This window comes from Gigantopelta aegis, chromosome 9 (genome assembly GCF_016097555.1).
Source record: "Gigantopelta aegis isolate Gae_Host chromosome 9, Gae_host_genome, whole genome shotgun sequence".
Classification (NCBI taxonomy): domain Eukaryota; kingdom Metazoa; phylum Mollusca; class Gastropoda; order Neomphalida; family Peltospiridae; genus Gigantopelta; species Gigantopelta aegis.
In genome coordinates, this window is record NC_054707.1 from 70,252,677 (window position 1) to 70,276,190 (window position 23,514).

The following is a 23,514-nucleotide window of genomic DNA, read 5'->3' on the forward strand; positions in this document are numbered from 1 at the left end:
AGGTTTTTTGTTTCAGGTTTGGCCGACTCGCGCCGCACGCTAGATATTTGTGACAGATTCCCGCCATGAGAGGTTTGCTTGGACTCTTCCTTCTGCTAGTGGTCGTCGGCTTTGTCGTGGGTAAGTTGTAATTGGATTACCTCCCCTTGTTTACCCACGTTTTCGTTATCTACCGTACATCCTCGAATAGACGCCTAGACTTCTTTTCTATGCAACGCTCCGAGACCCAGTCTCTATTCAAAGCAGACTTCTAATTATTTTAATGCAAACGTTTCAAAATAGCCTTGTTGTGACATCTTCTAATGTAGGATTATAAACCGAGCCTTTCATGTTATTCTCGCCATGTTGTTGTAAGATTTTGACCTCATGCAACGGAAGTGAGGAGTATAATGCCACTTTGACAAAAATACAGTAGCACAAACAGACATTTATGTAAAGAAGGCTTCTATTCAAGGCAGGCCTTTTTTTTCTTCTTGTTTTTTTCTTCATTTGTTTTGTTCGTGACGCTTACAGACACAACTTCTAACCGAGAAACAGGCCTTTATGTAAAGCCGGGTTTCCTCTAATACTACGAGTCAAAATTACCAAATGTTTGACATCCAATATCCGATTATTAATTAATCAATGTGTTCCAGTGGTGTCGTTAAACAAACCAAACTTTTTTTTTTTATGTAAAGCATACTTCTGTTCAAGGTGGGCCTAGATTTACGGTATATACCAAATAGAATACCATAGGCGACAAATTGATGTATGTGTCTAAAAAATACCATAATATACGATATATCATTCAAACTATATACGTGGTACATAGATACTGCTATCATTACAGTATCGTCGTGTACTTGCTTTCGTAGGCTAACGTAAATGCTACTTCGTTGGGAAAAATCTTATGAATGAATGAATGAATGAATGAATGAATGAATAAATGTTTAACAACACCTCAGTACAAAAATGCATCCGCTACTGGGGGTCAAAGGTAAGTACATGAATGAATTAATTATCAACATTTAAAAGTTAAATTAAAACAGTGTAACGAACTGTGAAAAATACAAGTATCAAATATAGGTGCAATTAAACTTTCTTCTACCAAATATTTCGTTCCTTGTCTGCTTAAGATGACTACATTTTAACAAAATATGGTGCACTGTTAAAGTACACTGGCAGTGCACATGTTCCCAAGTACTCCTTAAAATATTCCACAATTAACTCGTTGATGTTTTTAATTAATTTATTTTTAAATTTAATTTTAATGAACTATGTTAAATTATTTATTTATATAATTTTCAAGTGCTTATTGATTACTGTTGATTGGGTTTTCTATGTTTTAAATATATCAATTATACTTGGTTATATCCCAAATTAATTGTTTTTCGTAGATACAAAAACCTAAGTTCTAAACACACTTCAGCTATTTTCATACTGTAATCCTTATTTCTTTTAAAAACAATGGATTTTAATTACACCCTAACCTACTCAGATTCTCTCCTTTAAAAAACAACGAGATCGCCCAACGTGGCTCGAACCAACGACCCCGAGATTAAGAGTGTCGTGTGCTCTACCGACTGAACTAGCCGGGCGATATGAAAGTTTTGTTCAGGCCAGAGGTATCGCACTGAATCAGTATGATAAATATTTTCGCAGGTTTCCCCAAACGATAGCTACCATTTAAAGTTTAAGCTTGGGAATATCTATCTATCTATCTATCTATCTATATATATATATATATATATATATATATATATATATATATATATATATATATATGTCTGTGTTTGTGTGTGTGTGGGGGTGTGTGGGGGTGTGGGGTGTGTGGATGTGTGTGGGTGGCTGGGTGGCTGGGTGTGTATATAAAGAGTATATATTTTTATACTAGATGTTTTAATCCATCTATATTTGGTGTTATTTCTTACGGAGAATTTTTACATAGTCGCTACAAAAATAAAGTTTGTTTTATTTAACGACGCCACTAGAAGACATTGATTTTTTATCTTATCATCGGCTATTGGACGTCAAACACATGGTCATTCTGACACTGTTTTTTATCTTATCATCGGCTATTGGACGTCAAACATATGGTCATTCTGACACTGTTTTTTATCTTATCATCGGCTATTGGACGTCAAACACATGGTCATTCTGACACTGTTTTTTATCTTATCATCGGCTATTGGACGTCAAACACATGGTCATTCTGACACTGTTTTTTTTAGAGGAAACCCGCTGTCGCCACATAGGCTACTCTTTTACGACAGGCAGCAAGGAATCTTTTATTTGCGCTTCTCACAGGCAGGATAGCACAAACCATGGCCTCAGGGTTTGGAGTCGGTATCTGGATTAAAAATCCCATGCTTCGACTGGGATCCGAACCCAGTACCTACCAGCCTGTAGACCGATGGCCTTACCACGACTTCACCGAGGCCTGTGGTCGCTACAAATACACATATGAAATAAAAGCTTTTACCATATTTAATAAGATGATAATAGTTAATACAGCGTTTAAAAAAAACAGGCTTCGTAAATTCGGCCTATTATGTTTGAAATCTGTTTTCTTTTTCTTCGCTAGCGGATCGCTTTGACGATTGGTACGATGACGATTGGTACGATGACGACGATTGGTACGATGATGACTGGTTCGACGATGATTGGTACGACGATGACGATATGTTCATGCGCCGGCCATTTTTTGGCAAGTGAAGATGGCGACAACAGCTAAAGTGAAACGGGTCGATAATCGCAGAAACCAGTGGGAGAAAAGGGATGTTAGATGATGACGTGCTGTGTAAATATTTATATATATGTCAAAAGTGTATAAGTATTAAATACTTTATTTATTTTTATAATTGTTTGTTGTTGTTATTATTATTATTATTATTATTATTATTATTATTATTATATAGTGTTTTCCCTAGCTTGTTTTATCATGGTGCAGCACCATGCCTCAGTAGTCAAGCGCCATCTTGCCTTAATCAGTGCCATGCGGTCCTGAGATTAAACAAGCCTTTTTCAATAATTAATTCTAAAATTGCCATTATAAAATATTCATAATTTTTGTTTATGAATTAATGAAATATGACTGTTATTTATTTTACCATTCATTTATTAAGGCAAGCACATTAATTAAATTTATTTTTATTTCAAAATATTAGTTGGTCTTTAGTGAATAAAAGCGAAAATGACACATATGAAATTATATATCTGTACATAACACGTGTGGAATATATCGCAATTGTGATTCTATACTGTTCAAAATAAGTATGGGGATATTCGAAATCTATTGTGAATAATTATTAAACGAAACAAGATATAAATATAAAACTAAGTGCATTCACACAACAACGTTTCTATTAAACGCACCTCACTCTCCACCCAACAAATGAAGCCGTTCACACAGACGTTAATCACGTGAGCACTTATATTGCACGTGCTTGGTGTGCAACTCCGAACTTAACCGTTCGTGTTTGCGTACAGTGTGCATTATGTGGAAGTATCTCGTTTTGTTTTTGACACCGACGTTGGATCTTAACCCCAGAGGCACATTGTAGTCAATATTCGGCCATTTTGTAAAGATGTGACATCTGCAACATGTCAAAAGACTTGGGGCTCTGAGTACCATGTGCTCCAGGCCGGAACAACACATTACATGTTTGGACCCGACATCGAATGACTGAAAAGGCGGATGATCGGCCTCGTTCAGGAGGTCCAAGGGCCACAACTCAAGTTCAATGAAGGATCAAGGAAATGGTTTATTTAACGACGCACTCAACACATTTTATTTACGGTTATATGACGTCGGACATATGCTTAAGAACCACACAGATATAGAGAGGAAACCCGCTGTCGCCACTCCATGGGCTACTCTTTTTCGATTAGCAGAAAGGGGGATTTTATATGCACCATCCCACAGACAGGATAACACATACCACGGCCTTTGATATACCAGTCGTGGTGCACTGGCTGGAGCGAGAAATAGCCCAATGGGCTCACTGACAGGGATCGATCCCAAACCGACCGCGCATCAAGCGAACGCTTTATCACTGGACTACGTCTCGCCCCACAACAACTCGAGTTCAAGATGGCCTCATCAGAGCCTTCACTTTAAGGAATCGAGGCCAAGATGCATCTCAGATAGAAGATCACCTACCTGTGATGATAATGAGGCAGGGATGGGGGGAGTGTCACTTCGACAGAGTGATGTTTCCGGATGAATCCAGTTATACTTTAGATTGTTATGGTTGGCGTAACCGGGTTTAGCGACGCCTCAAGTCCGTTACGCCGAGGTCAACTTAACCATTTTGGAGCAGGGTCAGTTATGGATTCATTCGAAAACAACATTCTGTCCCACTGACATGCGCGCGCACACACACACACACACACACACGCACACGCACACACACACACACCATTGTTATATATTAAATGATTGTCACTTTATGACAGACAAAACCTTAGATGACGTACTTTAGCCCATTTTGTTTCCGAAAAACAGTTACTGTTATTACAAATGCTTGACAGAATAATGATACTGCATAATAGTGTGTTTCTCCAGTTGCAAATACACAGTTACAGATCAAAACAACGATATTTGAGATCATCCCCCCCCCCCCCCCACACACACACACATACAAAAAACACCCATTTTCCTAGAGCTCTGATATACAAGTCGTGGGACACTTATACCTGCATGTGGTCAATACAAACCCTATTATTTGTTAGAGCTTGTAATCGGTATCAACTGTTAGGCCTATATAAAGGAAGGAAGGAACTGTTTTATTTAACGACGTACTCTACACATCTTATTTTCGGTTATATGGTGTCAGACATATGGTTAGGGACCAGACAGATATTGAGAGAGGAAACCCGCTGTCGTCGTATCATGGGCTACTCTTTTCGATTAGCAGCTAGGGATCTTTTATATGCACCATCCCACAGACAAGATAGCACATACCACGGCCTTTGATATACCAGTCGTGGTGCACTGGCTGGAACGAGAAATAGCCCGATGAACCTACCGACGGGGATCGATCCCAGACCGACCGCGCATCAAGTGAGCGCTTTAGCCTATGTAAAGATTGCAGTAATGTTCCTGTTTTCATTAATAAAACATTTTAAATTATAAAGAAACGAGATAATGCCTTTAAAGAAAGAATGAAAGAAATGTTTTATTTAACGACGCACTAAACACATTTTATTTACGGTTATATGGCGTCAAACATATGGTTAAGGACCACACAGATTTTGAGAGGAAACCCGCTGTCGCCACTACATGGGCTACTCTTTTCGATTAGCAGCAAGGGATCTTTTATTTGCACTTCCCACAGGCAGGATAGCACAAACCATGGCCTTTGTTGAACCAGTTATGGATCACTGGTCGGTGCAAGTGGTTTACACCTACCCACTGAGCCATGCAGGCACTCACTCAGGGTTTGGAGTCGGTATCTGGATTAAAAATCCCATGCCTCGACTGTAGACCGATGGCCTAACCACGACGCCACCGAGGCCGGTTAATGCCTTTAAATGCTAAAAACAAAGTGTGTTTGGTCGAATTTACGAGACCTGTTTTTCTTAAACGCAGGTGTTTTTAGCATTGTAAATGTATGTAGTTACACGCGTGTAAGATATAAACATGCTTTGTAAATTTGGCCCGATATGTGTAAGGTGGGGACCGATGACAACATACAGTACGAATTGACCCACGTTGCTCGGTACTAAAATAAAGTCTAGTACAGCATATGTTAAAACATACTTACCGCTACGCCCTCGATCATTACTTCCGTCACTCAACGGCCGCAAAAACCGTGGTCTAACTAGACAAATCTCTCGGAAAAGGATGATGTAACTATAACTTATTATTATTATTATTATTATTGAGAAATAAAACCTTAAACTGTCAGATGCTGGCTTCACTTATAATACGTACGCACCCAACCTCCGACCGCAAACAATCAAACACTTACCTCTATTCATGTATCCACTCATCTGTTGGAGAAAATATGGCAGCTGAACTGCATGGTAGTTAGCAATCGACATAATATAGTATTAGATCCGTACATCTTACATTTATACACATTTAAAATAAATATGCTTATAAATGTCAAACAGCGATTCTGTTGACACATTTGTGAAGTTATAACTATATAAAAAGAATGTATGTGGTATCGCTTTGACCTCAATGAGCACATTGAAACGCCAAAGCATTGTTGACGTCACGTAAAAACACTGCTGACGTTATGGTAACGTTTCCGGTAATTTTCGTGACTTTTGGTAATTTTGACATATAGTAGAAACAGTTAAAGTTTGTTTTGTTTAACGGCACCAATACAGCACATTGATTTATTACTTATCGTCTACTGGATGTCATTTCATTTCATTTTAACCACGATTGGATGTAAAACATTTGGTAATTTTGACATATAGTCTTAGAGAGGAAACCCGATACATTTGTTTTCCATTAGTAGCAAGGAATCTTCTATATACACCATCCCACAGACAGGATAGCACATAACACAGCCTTTGATATACCAGTCGTGGCGCACTGACTAGAACTAGAAAAAGAGCAATGGGCTCACCGACGGGAATCGAGCCTAGAGAGACCGCGTATCACCCAAGCGCTTTACCGCTGAGTTACGTCCCGCTTGCAAACATATTTGTTTGTTTTTTGTTTTTTTTTTTTTGTGCGGGAGAGATTTTGGTTTTAGTGTGTGTTTGTTTTTTGTTTTTTTATATATATATTTTTTTTTTCGTGTTTTTATTTTTGTTGTGTTTTTGGGGTGTTTTTTTTTTTTTAGTGTTTTTGGTTTGTTTGTTGTTGGGATTATTTTTATTTTTTTAATTTTGTTGATGGTTTTTTTTTTTTTTTTTTTTTTTTTTTTTTTTTTTTTGTTTTGTTTTGTTGTTTTTTGGGGTGGTGGTGGTTGCTTTATTTGTTTTGCCAAATGGTTATTTCAAGCGAAATTGAAGTAAAAGAATGAGATTCTCAACATGCACACACATCAAAAGTACATTGACTGATATTACAATACGGCAGTCTTTCCCTGCGGAAAGTCGACCAAGATGTACATGTCACACACTAACACTAAATACGTTTATTGTATCCCTAGAGCTGATAACCACTGACAGGTAATAAAAATAACGCACGACTGGACAGTAATACCTCAGTGTCCGTCATCGGCAGCTGGATTTATGATGCCAAAAATATAAACACTTTAAAATGTGTTCATGCGTTTGAGTAACAACCGTGGAAGGATCGAGCTAATCGCCAGATCGGTTGCCTGAGGTTCTTTGGTCGCAAGATCGAATCTCCTCGGTAGACGCATTCTCTGATGGGGTATTTTTCCCGACTCAACCAGTACCCCACGGCAGGTATATTAAAAACCGTGGTGTATGCTGTCCTGTCTGTGGAAAAGAGTATCTAAAAGATCCGTTGCTGGACACGACATAATGTAGTGGGTGTAAAGTCCTCTGTAATCTTGTATTTGATAATATATATATGTGTGTTATTTATTTATTTCTTTAGAATAGACGTTCAACATTAATTGTCTTACTGTTGAACACCATTATTTGATAAAAATGTGTTTCCCTTCGTTTTAGAGGAGCGTGACGTAGCTCAGTGGTACAGCGCTCATGTGATACCCGATCGATCTAGGATCGATCCCCGTCAGTGTGTCCACTGAGCTATTTCTCGTTTCACCCAGTGCTCCACAACTGGTGTAACAAGGCCATGGTATGTACTATCCTGTCTGTGGGATGGTGCATATAAAAGATCCATTGATGCTAATCGAACAAGAGTAGCCCATGAAGTGGCGACAGCGGGTTTCCTCTCTCAGTATCTGTGTGGTCCTTAACCATATGTCCGACACCATATAACCGTAAATAAAATGTGTTGAGTGTGTTGTTAAATAAAACATTTCCTCCCTTCCTTCCTTCCTTCCTTCCCTCCCTCCCTTTTGAAACCGATAAGCGGGCTGCTATTCCAGTTGCTTGTTTTACAAAGAAAAGAGAAACATGACTTTTATGTGTTTGACGATAACCATTTCTTTTCAACTTATGTTTGTGCTTATATCCAATTAAGGTTCAAGCATTCTGTCCTCGGCACACACCTCAGCTATCTGGGCTATCTGTCCAGGACAGTGGGTTAGTTGTTAGTAGTTATTGAGAGAACAGAGGCTGTAGTGGTCTTACACATACTCATTGAATCGTTAAAACTCACTCTGGGTTGGAGCCGGTACCCCAGTACCTGCTATTCCGATGGCTTAGCTACGACACCACTGAGGCCGGTGAGGATAACTGCAACAATAGCAGTTGACGTACAGTATCATACAGTAAATGTTACACCATTTTCTTTTCGAGAAATAATTATGCAATGGTGTAATGTACAATTGTTTTGGACGATTTAACACTTTACAAACCAGTGACATTTTCGGTACTAAATATGATTTAGCAAACATACACGAGAGTTTCTTGCTCCAGCCTGTGCACCACGACTGGTGTATCAAAGGCCGTGGAATGTGCTATCCTGTCTATGTGATGATGCATATGAAAGATCCCTTGGTGCTAATCGAAAAGAGTAGCCCATGAAGTGGTGACAGAGGGTTTCCTTCCTCAATATCTGTGTGGTCCTTAACCATATGTCCGACGCCATATAACCGTACATATAATGTGTTGAGTGCGTCGTTAAATAAACCATTTCCTTCCTTACATGCACCAGGGCTTCACATAGTCTAAATAGTTTATATTTAAGCCTCACAGTGTTTGTGGTTAAATTTGTAATAAAATTGTATTTTAATGCAATTGATTACAGATATTTTTAAATAGAATAAATATAACTGTTTGGTTTTAATTATCTCAAAACAGTATGTAAAGTGGTTTACATTGTTTTTGTACAGGGCCTACATATCGTGCATGGATATCAAAAATAAAAAGCGATTAGAGAAAAATATAGTCGAGGTAATAAATAGAATAACAAACTGATTACCATCTATTATAAAATGTGTTTGCCTGGTGAAATAATTTCCATTTGTCATTCGCTATTTAAAGTTAGTGACAAGTGAAAATTATTTCAGTTGAGACATAAGTTTTATAATACCTGGTAACCCGTTTATTATCCACTATTAATCAAACGATTTGTCATACTATGAATTATATAGAGAATACTACGTGATACATACCATTAGATACCATTTATCTTACAATGAGTTAGTTTAAAACGTATCTAACGAGCACAAGCGAATACAGTGAGATCGACCTCGATTATAACAATGTATGTATTTAAAAAAGTAATTTTGAACATATCAGGCTCTCTCGGTTTAAAAAAAAGAAGAAGAAGTAAAAAATTAACAGCCCAACGTGGGGCTCGAAACCACGACCCCGAGATTAAGAGTCTCGTGCTCTACCGACTGAGCTAGCCGGGCTACAAGATTTGTTTAGGTCAGAGGTTAATGGTTAGAGAAAGAGGTGTGTGGCGGCGTTACATTTCTTCTTATTAAGTTCAAGTTGTGTTTCTGAGAACATGCCCCCCCCCCCCCCACCACCACCACCACCAACACCACCACCACCACGATAATAAATGGAAACATTTCCCCCTGTTACCCCCCTCACCCTAACTCTAAGCCTAACTCTAACCCTAAAACTAGCAATAACCTCTTTTCACCTACATATTATTTTACTGTTTTTATCGAGAAAAAAATAATATATGGAAATAAAATAATTGATACGGTCAGTCAATTTTTCAATTTAGGGCCCGATTCCAGGAAACAAACTTGTCTTCATCTCCTTTTTTATAGGCCTTACTAGCTGTAAATGGTACAATTTTTTAATTGAGAAATAAAACCTTAAACTGTCAGATGCTAAACTAATTTACACTGCTAGAGTAAACAACTAGTATATTAATCCAGTCAGGTGTAAATACTTTTTTTTAAATTATCAGTACTATGATGGACCATTGGTAGTTCATGCCCCGAAGCAAAGCAGTAAAAAAACCGGACAAAAAAGAGAACACACCTTACAACTAGCAACACAAATTAATTTTAACTTGTGTAAAAACACATTTAAGAAGATTACTTACAAATAAATGTGACCAGTCCATTTGGCAATAAATGTAATATATAGAGGTTATTACCAGAGTGTGTTTCGGTATCGTTAATATCATATATTAGGAATAAAAGTTGTATTATGCTCTCCAGAGGCTCGCATAATACATTATGTTTATTTCTAATATATGATATTGACGATACCGAAACACACGAGGGTAATAATCACTTTATCATATAATCTTAAACTTAATACAACGTATTTTTGTAAACTGCATATACAACTATAATTTCAGTCAGCTATCGATCGATATTCAAATGACGTGATGTGATGCGGTGTCGTTTTAAATGGGAACGACGTCGGATATCCTTACATAAAAATTAACTAGTGCATGACGTTTATTTATTTTCACAACGCTGGACAAAGATATTTTTGTTTGACGACTATTGATGCATACATTAATTCTGGAGTACGTTTGTACGTTTGCTTAAATATCAATAAATATAGCGTCGTGACCTTGATTAATTTACATCTAATTTGCAAAGTTATCAAATTCTGAAAGTATGTGATCTGAGAAATATTACATACTTTGATTACACTAGATATGCTACCTAATATATTATGATCAATTCTAAATATTACATACTTTGATTACACTGGATATGCTACCTAATATATTATGATCAATTCTAAATATTACATACTTTGATTACACTGGATATGCTACCTAATATATTATGATCAATTCTAAATATTACATACTTTGATTACACTGGATATGCTACCTAATATATTATGATCAATTCTAAATATTACATACTTTGATTACACTGGATATGCTACGTAATATATTATGATCAATTCTAAATATTACATACTTTGATTACACTGGATATGCTACGTAATATATTATGATCAATTCTAAATATTACATACTTTGATTACACTAGATATGCTACCTAATATATTATGATCAATTCTAAATATATTTTACTAGGGCCCTGCGAAGTTTTGTATATTCGATATCGTCGCGAAACTTCGAGATGAGATATAAATCATATTTGACCAAAAACATGAAATGTTCTATTTATTATATAACTTTTGGCAATTTACCTTTATTTTTAAAGATCTACATTTATCAAAAATGTAATTTACTATTGTTTGGCATCAACGTATACCTTTTACAATATATATGAAGTATCAATAAAATAAATTTTAAAAAATGTACCAGTTTTTAATATATTCGCAATAAAAAGTCGCATTTTCCCCATCGCTTGACAACAAGCCTCTGAACTCCGAGAGTTCAGTCACGTGACCCCGTGACGCGACAACAGGCATGACATCAAAGACGATTCGCAGCCTTTCAGACATTTTACATGGAAGTGGAACACGTGCATTTTTAAAACGATGTTCGGGATGTACATAACGATATCCCGAACATCGCCCGAAGATAAAAACAGATAGGCCTACCGAATGTTAATGCGATTTTTTCTAAAACATATTTTTCCTACATTTATTGTTTTAACATATACAGTCAGACCTCGCTACAACGACCGTCGTTTCATTTACACCATCCGACCACAAATTGTACATCAGTGTTATTCTGTTCATTAAAACGGAATTCACACCTTCCGACATCGACAGAGCAAATTAGGAACAAACGTACATCCGACGTCTGAAAACACCTCTTTACAACAACATTACATAATCACAGATGCCGTAGCATATTGGTAGTACACACACAACCACTTAAATTCTTTGATCTCGTAGTGAGCCGATAGTAAGCCTTTAGTTACCCAATTAAAAGATTAACTTCGAACAATAAAATCTTCTATTTTCATATTTTGTAAACGAAACAGGTACCAATCGTAGATGTCTGTAACCAAATAATGATTAGACTGACGATGAATGCGCCTTGTTTAATATATTTAATTATGTTTTTTCAAAACATATTTAATGTATGTACGTGTATTTGTTGTTTTTAATAATAATTGCAATACATTAATTATTTAAATGCTATCCAGTCATCAGTTAATATTAATTAGTATTAGTAAAACATATTTTTCCTACATTTTTTTTTTTTAACATATATAAATGCATCGTGTTGAGGTGTATCTTTGTGCCAAATATGAACAATGTACACCTCGGCATTAACATTCGGGCTTTGTTTTTGTCACCGGGCGACGTCCGGGCTCCGGGCTACAAATAGGCTGACCGCATTTGGCTCGCCGGATCATCGTCGGTGTACTACGGTTCAAACTGATAGGGAAGTACCCCTAACGGATTTTCTCCTTCTTCCTAACCAGTCGAGGTAGCATTAGAATAAATAGATAAATGCGACAAGTCCGAAATGTCCAAACTAATGTCCGATAAGAATGAGCTATTTTCCGAAGAATCAGTACATGCTGTCGCCATGCTAACCTACTAATGAATGAGTTGCATTCACCTGATGTGACGTCACAGGTCAGATGCGGGTCAAATCGACTGGGTCAGTGGTTTTTTCCCCGAGCTTTATTAATAATTGGGGTGGTATTTTTGTTTTTTTATGTTTAATAATATAATCTTTATGTATTTCTTATATATACTGTGTATTAATAATGTGCCATGATTGTGGACCTTTAAAATGTTAGCAGCAAAATAGTTCCGGCTTTCTTACAGTGAAGAAAACACTGTCTATTGTGACGATAACACATTTTAGAGTGAAATAGTGAACATTTCACTCCAAACTGTGTTATCGTCATTGAGTGACTGAAAACACTTTTATTTCACTGCTATTTTAAGATATTTCACTAAATGTTATATAATAAAACATTTCCTTCCTCCCTTCCTGAGCTGAATATTCCTTCGCGAACTGCATCTGATAAGATATTTGATTATTCAGTTTCCCTAAGACATTCGCGATTTGAAATTCTATTTGGTTCGAAAATTTTCGAATATTCAATTTGAAATTCAATTAGACATTTTTCGAATATTCGATTCAATATTTTTTAAATATTCGATACGAAATTCAATTCGATCGGAAATTTGAGATTCGCAAGGCTCTGTATTTTACTTACCATAATTATGCTATACACCTATTACTTACTTTTAGCTTAAAACATGACTGAGTTTCCAATATGGTTTGACTCGTTTGAACTTGAACGTTAAAGTTTGTTTTGTTTACTGGCACAACTAACTATTGTATCTCAAATATTTGATAACTGGCATGTTATCTTCAGAGAAACCCGCTACATTTTCCCGTTAGCAGCAAAGGACCTTTTATATACATTTTCCCACAGACAGGCCAGTACATACCACAGCCTTTGATATACCAGTCGTGAGAATTTAATATTTTTTTTAAAGTCGATCTGTCATGGACCACTGAATTTAAAAACGAATATAATGTTTAAGGTTTATTCTAAACAGTGGTTGAAAGAGAATAAACTTTGTGTTTTGTTTAACGACACCACTAGAACACATTGATTTATTAAGCATCGGCTACTGGATGTCAAACAGTTGGTAATTTTGACATATAGTCTTAGAGAGAAAATCCACTACATTTTTCCATTAGTAGCAAATGATTTTGATATATCAGTCGCAGTTCATTGCCTGAAACGAGAAATAACCCAATGGGCCATCTACGCGGATCGATCTCAGACCGACTGCGCATCAAGCGAGCGCTTTACAACTGGGTTCTCTCCCTGCCCTAAAAGAGAATAAGCAACAAACAATTCCTAAAATTAAATACATTTATAATAATCTGCAAACTTATTTTTACTAGCTGAGCTGTTTACTTGGTACAGTTTACCGCATATTTGTTTAATTTGAACAGCCAATTAATCAACTATGGGGTAGTGTTGACAGGTAGCCCATCAAAACAAAGTGTAAGGTAAAATTTAAAATATTAAACGAACGTTTTTCAATACAAACGCAATGGATGCTCGTTTTATTTCGCATATTTTGGTAAGTACTATTTCTATTTTCTTTCTTTATTGTATCTCAACACTGTATAAAACAGACATTCGTATTTTACCAACTTCATTTTTAGATGTTGACAATACTTTTTGGTATTGATGCGTGCAACTAAACACATTTTTGTTGATATTGCGAACAACTGATAACCAAGATGTCTCCACCGCCAGAAGTGACGTATTTAAATTTGACAACTGGGAAATTATAGAAAGTAAATAAATACATTTCTAATCAATTATTTCTTTGTTGTAATTAACTTTAGGTATTTTAAAATAGTTTATAATAACAAGAATTTGCAAATTTGACTAGCAAAATTGTTTTGATATGGTTTTTAAAAAAACCCTCGCAATATCTTTACTCTTTTTTAAAAGAATCTTTGAATACCGGGCACAATCGTAAACACAATTAATATATAAATTAATAACATTTTCTTTACCTAACACGTTTATTTTGTTGTTTTGTTGCGTTATTTTTGCTTCCAACTCGTAATCCTATTATAACTCATTATCATAATATCAACTTATAACATATTTTCATAACCACATATGTGACATTGTTATCTGGAAAAGTATTAAGTTTATTTTTGTTTAACTAGAGCACATCGGCTATTGGATGTCAAACATTTGGTAAATCTGAAATGTAGTCGTAAAAAAAACACGATAATTTTTTTTCTTTGAAAACAAGGATCTTTTATATGCATTTAACCACAAACATGACAGTACATGCCACGACCCTTGATATACCAGTCGTGGGACAATGGCTGAGACACATCTTAATAAATCAGCTAGCGCTCTTGAACCGACTGAGCTAGATCCCGCCTCCGCCAGGTGAAAGGTATTAACGATTATTAAACTTACTACGTCATAAACATGCACACGAATATAACTGATTGCATTATTAAACTTACTACGTCATAAACATGCACACGAATATAACTGATTGCATTTGCTGCATATTTTCTGCTCGAATATCGAAGGACACACACGCGCGCACACACGCACACATACACACACGCTCATACACATATACATACCTACACACGCGCGCGCGCACACACACAAACACAGGCACACACACATATTTTAATACCTACACACAAACACATACACACAGGCACACACACACACACACACACATACATACACAGCTACACACACACACACACTCACAGGCACACACAGATACATACACACACTCACTCAGGCACACACACATACATACACACACATACACATACATACACACACACACACACACATACACACACAGGCACACACACATATACACACACACACACATACATACACATGCACACACACACACATATACACACACGCACACACACACACACACACACACAGGCACACACATATATACACACAGACACACACACACACACACACACACACATACACACACAAGCACACACACATACATACACACACACACACACACACACAGACACACACACACACACACACACACGTATTTAACCAAATCTGTTTATCTTGTATTCTTTTTCATAATTTTTCTTCTTCTTCTTCCTCTGCTTCTTCTGTATGTGCTGTACACGTGTTTTGTGTGTGTTCACAAGATGTAACAAGAACGTATAGCGTCTTAGGCATAAATAGCTGTGTTCACCTCACACTTTAAACTAGTTATATATAAATCAATTTAAAATGTAAGTGAGAACGCGACCACAGTGCGAAACGACGCTATAGGGTGTATACCACCAAATCAAAGCATATAGACGACAATAGTAACATATGTGGCTAAAACTCCTACCTGCAGCTTTTCAATCGAAATAAACACCCCGGATATAAATATAACCACCCTCACCCTTAACGTGAATCAGAAACAATTGGGCATCAAGCTGCTCATTTCAGAGATAACGGGTAGCGTCTATGACTACCCTAGTTCCGCACAAAATTTGAGTACTTTTGTTTCACAGGTACCCCTTACATGTTTCAAGCACCAGGTTACTTGACACAGTGGCACTAGATGAAATAAAATTGCATACATTTTTTGCCCAAATGAAACTAATTATTTGGTACAACCAACACATTCACATTTATCACCAATCACAGGACTTGGGGTATTAACTGCTCTATCAAAAGTTCGGTGCACCTCGAACTTTGACCGAGCCGGAAGTTATTTGGTTTTGTACTATCAATACTGTGTGAATAAGCCACGAATACGCTTACGTATTTCGTCCTAGTACGCTACGAATACACAGCTGCGTTTTTGCGTAAACCTACAACATAGAATACGCGATAATACGTTGCAAAGTATTCGGTGTAAATTCATGACAGAAATACACGCACAATATGTTTTGCGTATTCATGTTGAAACAAAGCACGTCAGTACGCATTCCGTATTCATTGCAGAAACATAGCGTATTAGTGATTATTTTGTGTGATTTCAATGCGTTTTTCAAATTGCATAATACATAATTGTTTTACATGTTTATGCTATTTTTATATATTGTTCACTTTATTAGTATACATTTACATTAGTGACATAAATCAACACTCTTTGAAATCTGTTTTGTGAATCGAGATGGTTGGACACACAGGAAGACAGTCTTGATTCGGCGTTAGAGATGCGTCATTGCTTTATTTCATGTTGCTTGCAAACTTATGAAACTTCAAAAAAATGTCCACGGTATCCTTACTCTGCTGATGCTTATGTACCTAACTCTGTCCTTTATACAAAATATTTGACTACATTTTTATAGATTTATCCCCGACCACCTCTTGGTGTGATGACATAATCTTTAGTTGGTAAGTGGTTAACGTCAGTCAAGTTGTTTGACGTGTCTGGCTTTTATATAGCCATGGTCGTAACTGTTTGTAAAATTCTTATTTTGGAAGTAAAGTTGGTTTTGTTTAACAATTCCACTAGAACATATCGATTTATAAATCATTGGCTATTGGATGCCAAACATTTCATAATTTGGACAGGAAACCCACTACATTTTTCGATTAGCATAGGAATTTTTATATGCACCATCTCACAGACATAATAGCACATACCACAGCCTTTGATATACCTGCCATGGTGCACTTGCCCACCGAGGGTGGATCGATTTTTGAAAATAAGTGACAAAAACTGGATGTTCACAAAATAGACTAGGAATTTTAATCTCTAAAATTCAGATCAAAGATAATGGAATCTTACAAACTATAACCAATGCTACTTGTTTGCTTGTTTGGCTGTTGTTGTTTTTGTTGTTGTTGTTGTTTTTTTGTGTTTTCTTCTTCTTCTTTTTTGTTGGGTAATTTAAAAAAAGAAATAATAATTTAAAAAAAAATTGTTTTTTTTTGTTCTATGACCTTGAATAAGTCTGAATAACATGATTTTGTATGATCTGTTATGATATTGGGAGCTATTTTATGAAAAGTGTCGTTCGCAACTCTTGTTGGTATGAAAAAAATCATTGGAACAATTAATCTTGTGTTAATAATGAAGAAATATTTCAACCATGTGTAGCTAATGTTGACAAATGGCGTTAAAAGGTCCTTCGGGACGGGGGTGCATGGGTAATTTTTCAAATACTGTAACATTTTGGTGTGGTGAGAATGAGAAATCGATATATCATGTTAAGACGCATAATAATTATCATATTTGCTGATGTGAAATGGTACGAAACATCTTAACGTTCCCTGTAGGCTTATTGTCTGGATCCATTATCAACATGGTGCAGACACAAGCTCATAAAATGTTGTTCAGCAACATGCATAGTATCCGAATTCAGAGGATTAGTGGGAAATTTCCAGATTTACACTCAAGAATTGCTGCAGTGTTCAATTGTACAATATTTTTTAAATCGTATATTAATGTGATGATAGCCTACAAAATATATATTTTTCTACAAACGTTGGGGGAAACTATGTTTAATATTAGATTATGTATGAATAAACACAATTTAAAAGCGTTTTTGCTATCGTACCTATTTTTTTCACCATAGAAACATATAATAAGGCTATGTCTTGTATACATTGTGCATACTGTTTGAAAGTTTAAGTTTGTTTAACGACACCACTATAGCACATTATTATTGATTAAGCATCGGCTATTGGATGTCAAACATTTTATATGCACCAATCCACAGACAGGAAAGAACATACCACGGCCTTTGATATACATATATCAGTCGTGGTGCACTGCCTGGAACGAGAAATAGCCCAATGGGCCATTGACGGGGATCGATCTCAGACCGACCGCGCATTAAGCGAGCGCTTTACTACTGAGTTACGTCTAGGTGTGTCACGATACACCTACCTCACGATACGATACGTATCACGATACATAGCCCACAATACGATACGTATCACGATAATCCATAGCCCACAATACGATACGTATCACGATACACAGCCCACAATACGATGCGTATCACGATACATAGCCCACGATACGATACGTATCACGATACACAGTCCACGATACGATACGATGTGATGTGATTTAAAAATAATAAATAAACCCGATTAAAGTGAAACATTGATTTTGAGGAGAAATACCACATCATAGACATATTGAAGTAAGCAGACACATATTATCTCTTCACTGTCGTTGTTTGTGACGGAAACAACTTGTCAGTATGTACATACCAGTACAAATTGGTATTGGTAAATGAATACGGGAAAATATAGGAATCGATACATGGTCAAAATAGGAATCGATACACAAACAATGGTATCGTCAGCAGTAGTATCGTGATGCATCGGTGTATCGTGACAGCCCTAGTTATATTACGTCTCGTCCCCATAATTCCAAGACTCTGAAGAGGTATGCACAAAATTGTTACTATTTGGGAATAATATTAACAATTAACAAAAGGTTAAGTACTAGGCCGGTAGGAACCCTGGGGTTTGGAGTCTGCGCTTACTACTCGAGGACAAAAATGTCCGGCTTTTTGTCCCGACTCGTATAAATAAAGATACAAATAGGCGTGTGCCCCTCCTCCTCCACCCCCATCCACTAGAGACTGTTACCTCATCACTAGAGATTGTGCCTCACAATCCGGTTGTTCCAGTCAGTGCACCACGACTGGTATATCAGAGGCCGTGGTATGTGTTATCCTGTCTGTGGGATGGTGCGTATAAAAGATCACTTGCTACAACAAAAATGTAGCGGGTTTCCTATCTAAGACTATATGTCAAAATTACCAAATGTTTTATATTCAATAGCCGATGATGAATAAAACAACAAACCAACACACACACCCTGCCCCCGATATGGTTCCTACGGGTCTGCGTACTGGTACTTCTAAACACCAATTCCGTGTATGATCACTGAACGTGGTCTGTTGAGTTATAGTTTGCCTTTGCAACCAGTCCTACAACAATGGGGTATAAAACACTATGGTATGTGCTATCTTATCGTGTCTGTGGGGAGATGCATAATATATAAAAATACATCCTAAGCTGTTCAACTGTTTGTTCAGAATAGCGTGCTTTACCATTAACTGTATAAATCAGGAAGATTGTTATATAATCGCTTCCATCGCCATCACCATCATCACATTCATCATTATCGACAGCAGCAGCATCAGCTGGGGCATAGCATGGTTTGGACGTGGTATGTACGAATATGATGAACCTACCAAACTGTTGTCTATATTTCCCATGGGCATATAGGACTATAGCCTAATATACTGACGTCCAAAGAAAGTATACGTACATAACTTTTGAATAAGTTGATAAATATTGTTGCTAATCGAAAAGAATTAATTTAGAAACCACCTTACATACAAACAATTTGCAAGTATTACGAAGTGCACCGTGACGTTTAGACGTGGAACTTAATGATGCTTTCATATTGCACCATACCATTTGTTGGTTTTCTGTAATACAAATGTTTCTTTTGGGCGTCAGTATATTACACTGTTAAAAAACACAATGTTTTAGCCTGAGCATCATCAGCAGCATTTAGTTCTATACTGACGTCAGTAACTCAATTTAAACAAAACAAACAAAAACAAGAACAGCTAGGCCTATTACACCATAAACTGATTTAATCCGATTAAATTTCTGATTATATATTAAATCACTGTACATAAAAGAACACCACAAAGGCAAAGTTTGTTGGATGTAGCTGCACTTCTCAGATTGATGACGGCTGAATTTGTCTTCTCTTGGCCAACTGCCAAGAATAGTCACTGGTCACGTGACTTAATCATTCCACATTCCTCTTCCCATGAAGCCCATTCCTCCCATCATCCCCATTCCTCCCATCATCCCCATTCTTCCCATCATCCCCATTCCACCCATCATCATTCGTCGACGCATCATCCCCATTCCACCCATCATCATTCGTCGACGCATCATTCCCATCATACCCATCCGGCCCATCATCATTCGTCGCCGCATCATCCCCAGACCGAACAGGCCCCGTCCCATCATGGGATATCTCATCATAGGGTAACCCATCATGGGGTAACCTCGGTTTTCGCCCCAGTCGTCTCGCTCTCCGCTTTCAGACCCTTCAAAAATAAATAAGTAATATATAATATGTTAAAGTTGTTTTAAAGACGATCTTAAGACTCATGTAGACTGGATGCGGCGCGTGCTTAAACAATCGTTTCAAAACAGTTTCAGTGAGAGCATCTAGACTGGATGATCGCATAAGCGTACGAGACGGGGGCACAATGTTCTAACATAAGACCTTTTTACCATATAGTTCCATCATTCTACCCTCAAAATTAGCTGTAATTCATGAAAAAATGCGTTGTGATTCGTTTGCAACCCTATATAGTTGTTTGGTATAAATAAATATGAATAAATGTTGTTATGGAAATTCGGGCACTTTTGTTTAATTCGGGCAAAAACCAGCCTCCCCCCCCCCCCCCCCCCCTTACAAAAATGGGACTATGCATAATAAGTACACCTATGAATAATCATATATGGTGTATATGCTCAAAATGCAGTCCGCACGGACGCGCCGGATCCAATTTATATGAGCCTTTAAAATTCTAACGTTTCGTTTAAGAACTTAAAACTTCCGCAGGGCAACAAAAAAGAACAAAGTGCAATGAGATTTAAAAACAGATTAATGCCAGGTAAACCGATTAAAAACAACACAACAATTATGATAAAGACATATTTGACATCTCTTAAAATAGTCCACATCTATGTTAAACGGTGTTAAACCACGGTGGGGGCGGAACGTACTCAGGGGTATGGCGCTCGCTTGATGCGCGATCTATTTAAGATCGATTCCCGTCGGTGGGCTCATGAGTCTATTTCTCGTTGAAGCAAATGCCCCAGAAATGGTGTAACAAAGGCCGTGGTATGAACTATCCTGTATGTGGGATAGTGCCTATAAAAGACCCCTTGCTGCTAATCAAAAAGAGTAGCCCATAAAGTGGCCACAGCGGGTTTCCTTTCTCAATATTTCAATATCTGTGTCCGACGTCATATAACCGTAAACAAAATATGTTAAGTGCGTCGTTAAATAAAACATTTCCTTCCTTCCTTCCTTGTTAAACCACGGATGCATATTGCGATAGCCCAGAGAAAGAAAACTGAGGGTCCGAAGAGTTCAATCCTGTTAAGAGGCTTTCGGGCTCCCTTAAAACGTTTGAATTTCAGGTGTTCAAAAACACCATTTCACCCCTTCTGAGCATAATAACATGAAAACGTGAAGCTGTAACGTGTTATAGTTCGTATGTTCACATCTAGAAATTGGGAAAGCATCACTCAGTGCGTCGATTCCTATTCTTTCTCCAAGGAATACAGCCCTGAATATAACAAGGCATCGAAACCACTGTGAATCCCCTTGCAGTTCCATAATCCTTTTTTTGTATATGTCAGGTCGGCAGACAACTGGTATTGTAATATATATATTTTAATAACAGTGACTTTGACCTTTGACACAAGTAAAGATGCGAAACATGAACTCGTTCAAGGTGTCCTGATTCTATTGCTATATGTAAAGTTTCATGTAAATCGAATGAGAAATGAAGTCGCTAGGCGAAGGTGTCGTATGTTCCATTCTAAGTAATATTATTGAACCTTAAGTTTGACACGGAGGCGAAACGCGTATGTCGGGAAGTTTGCCCAAAGGCATCCACGGCTGTATGAATTGCTCTAGCAATAACGTTAATGTGATGTCTACATCGATATATATATATATATATATATATATATATATATATAAAATTTGTTTTAGGTATTGTTATTCGCCTTAATTAAATATGCCCCAACCCTCTTAAAAAGAAAACCAAATTCAATGATCACCCCAAGTGACACCAGCTGGTTAGGTAATTATATTCTTCCTAGACATTAAAGGGACTTTCTTGATTTTTCTGTCATTGTTAAGTTGTTTTCGAGTAGCAGAGCCTTCTTTATTTCGTTTCAACTTATTTTCTTTCTTATATCCAAGCACATTATATTAAGGTTCAAGCACGCTGTCCTGGTCACACGTCTCAGCTATCTGGGCTATCTGCCCAGGTCAATGAGCGCCTTCTTTAACAACAAAGATGACATATTAAACATATTATGTTCTTGTTTAGATAATCAGTGTATGTATTCACTGCGTTTCTGATCGTTCTAATCTTTTAACAGCTCAATCTTTATTTCGTAGCATATAATATGTCTTCGTAGGGGAAAAACGATTGGGAAGTTAAATCCAGTTTGGACTAGTAGGTCTACAAACATTCTGATGACCAAAATTAAAAGGTATATATATATATATATATATTAAAAAACAACACACTAATATATAGATACTGATATTGATATTCTAAATAAGATACTGTAGATATGATGTAATATTGCAAGCTTTATTAGCAGGGAACCTGCAAACTGAAGACAGTCTTTTTAGAAACCAAAGTTAAAACATCAAGTTCACTTACGTACTACGGAGATTATGGCCACGACGACCAGTAATATCAGCGTTGACTTCATCATGGTTAACTAAGCGGGTACAGGTAGATGATCCGCTATTGCTAAAAATAAAGAGTGTGAATATAATATCATTTCTTTTATACACGTTTAACTTTCATCTATTGTGGGCAGCAACTGAAATTACAAACACCCTGTCTTGGACACATCCACCAGGGAATCTCGGATAGTGTGCCCAACACAGTCGTGCTTGAACCTTCAGTGGATGAAATCATGAGTCAGTTGATTGATTGATTGGCCGATTGATCGATTGACTGATTGATACCCTGCTGGGCATGATAGAAAACCAAGAGCAGTTTCGAAAATATAAGACAATATATCTGATATGAATTAAAATAACAAAACAAACCCGATTGGGGAGAAGAGAGGGGATTTTATATATTGAAATTAATTTCATGAAGTCACGTGTGTGTGTGTGTGTGTGTGTGTGTGTGTGTGTGTGTGTGTGTGTGTGTGTGTGTGTGTGTGTGTGTGAAAGCACAAAACACCCACGCTATTTTCGTACATCGGATGGCCGCATATTAATATTTAACTATGCACTACTAATTGCTTAGTACATATGTTTAAATAATCAACAAAAATCGCACACAAAGCGAAGCACACAAAGCGAAGAACTTTACGAATT

The 23,514-nt window shown here is 36.9% G+C and overlaps 1 non-coding gene across 1 annotated transcript; it reads right to left on the bottom strand.

The window, feature by feature from the left end:
- Positions 1–9,334: 9,334 nt before the first annotated feature.
- On the bottom strand, positions 9,335–9,407 carry Trnak-cuu. The gene has a single exon. It is a non-coding gene; the product is annotated as a tRNA-Lys (tRNA).
- Positions 9,408–23,514: the final 14,107 nt, after the last annotated feature.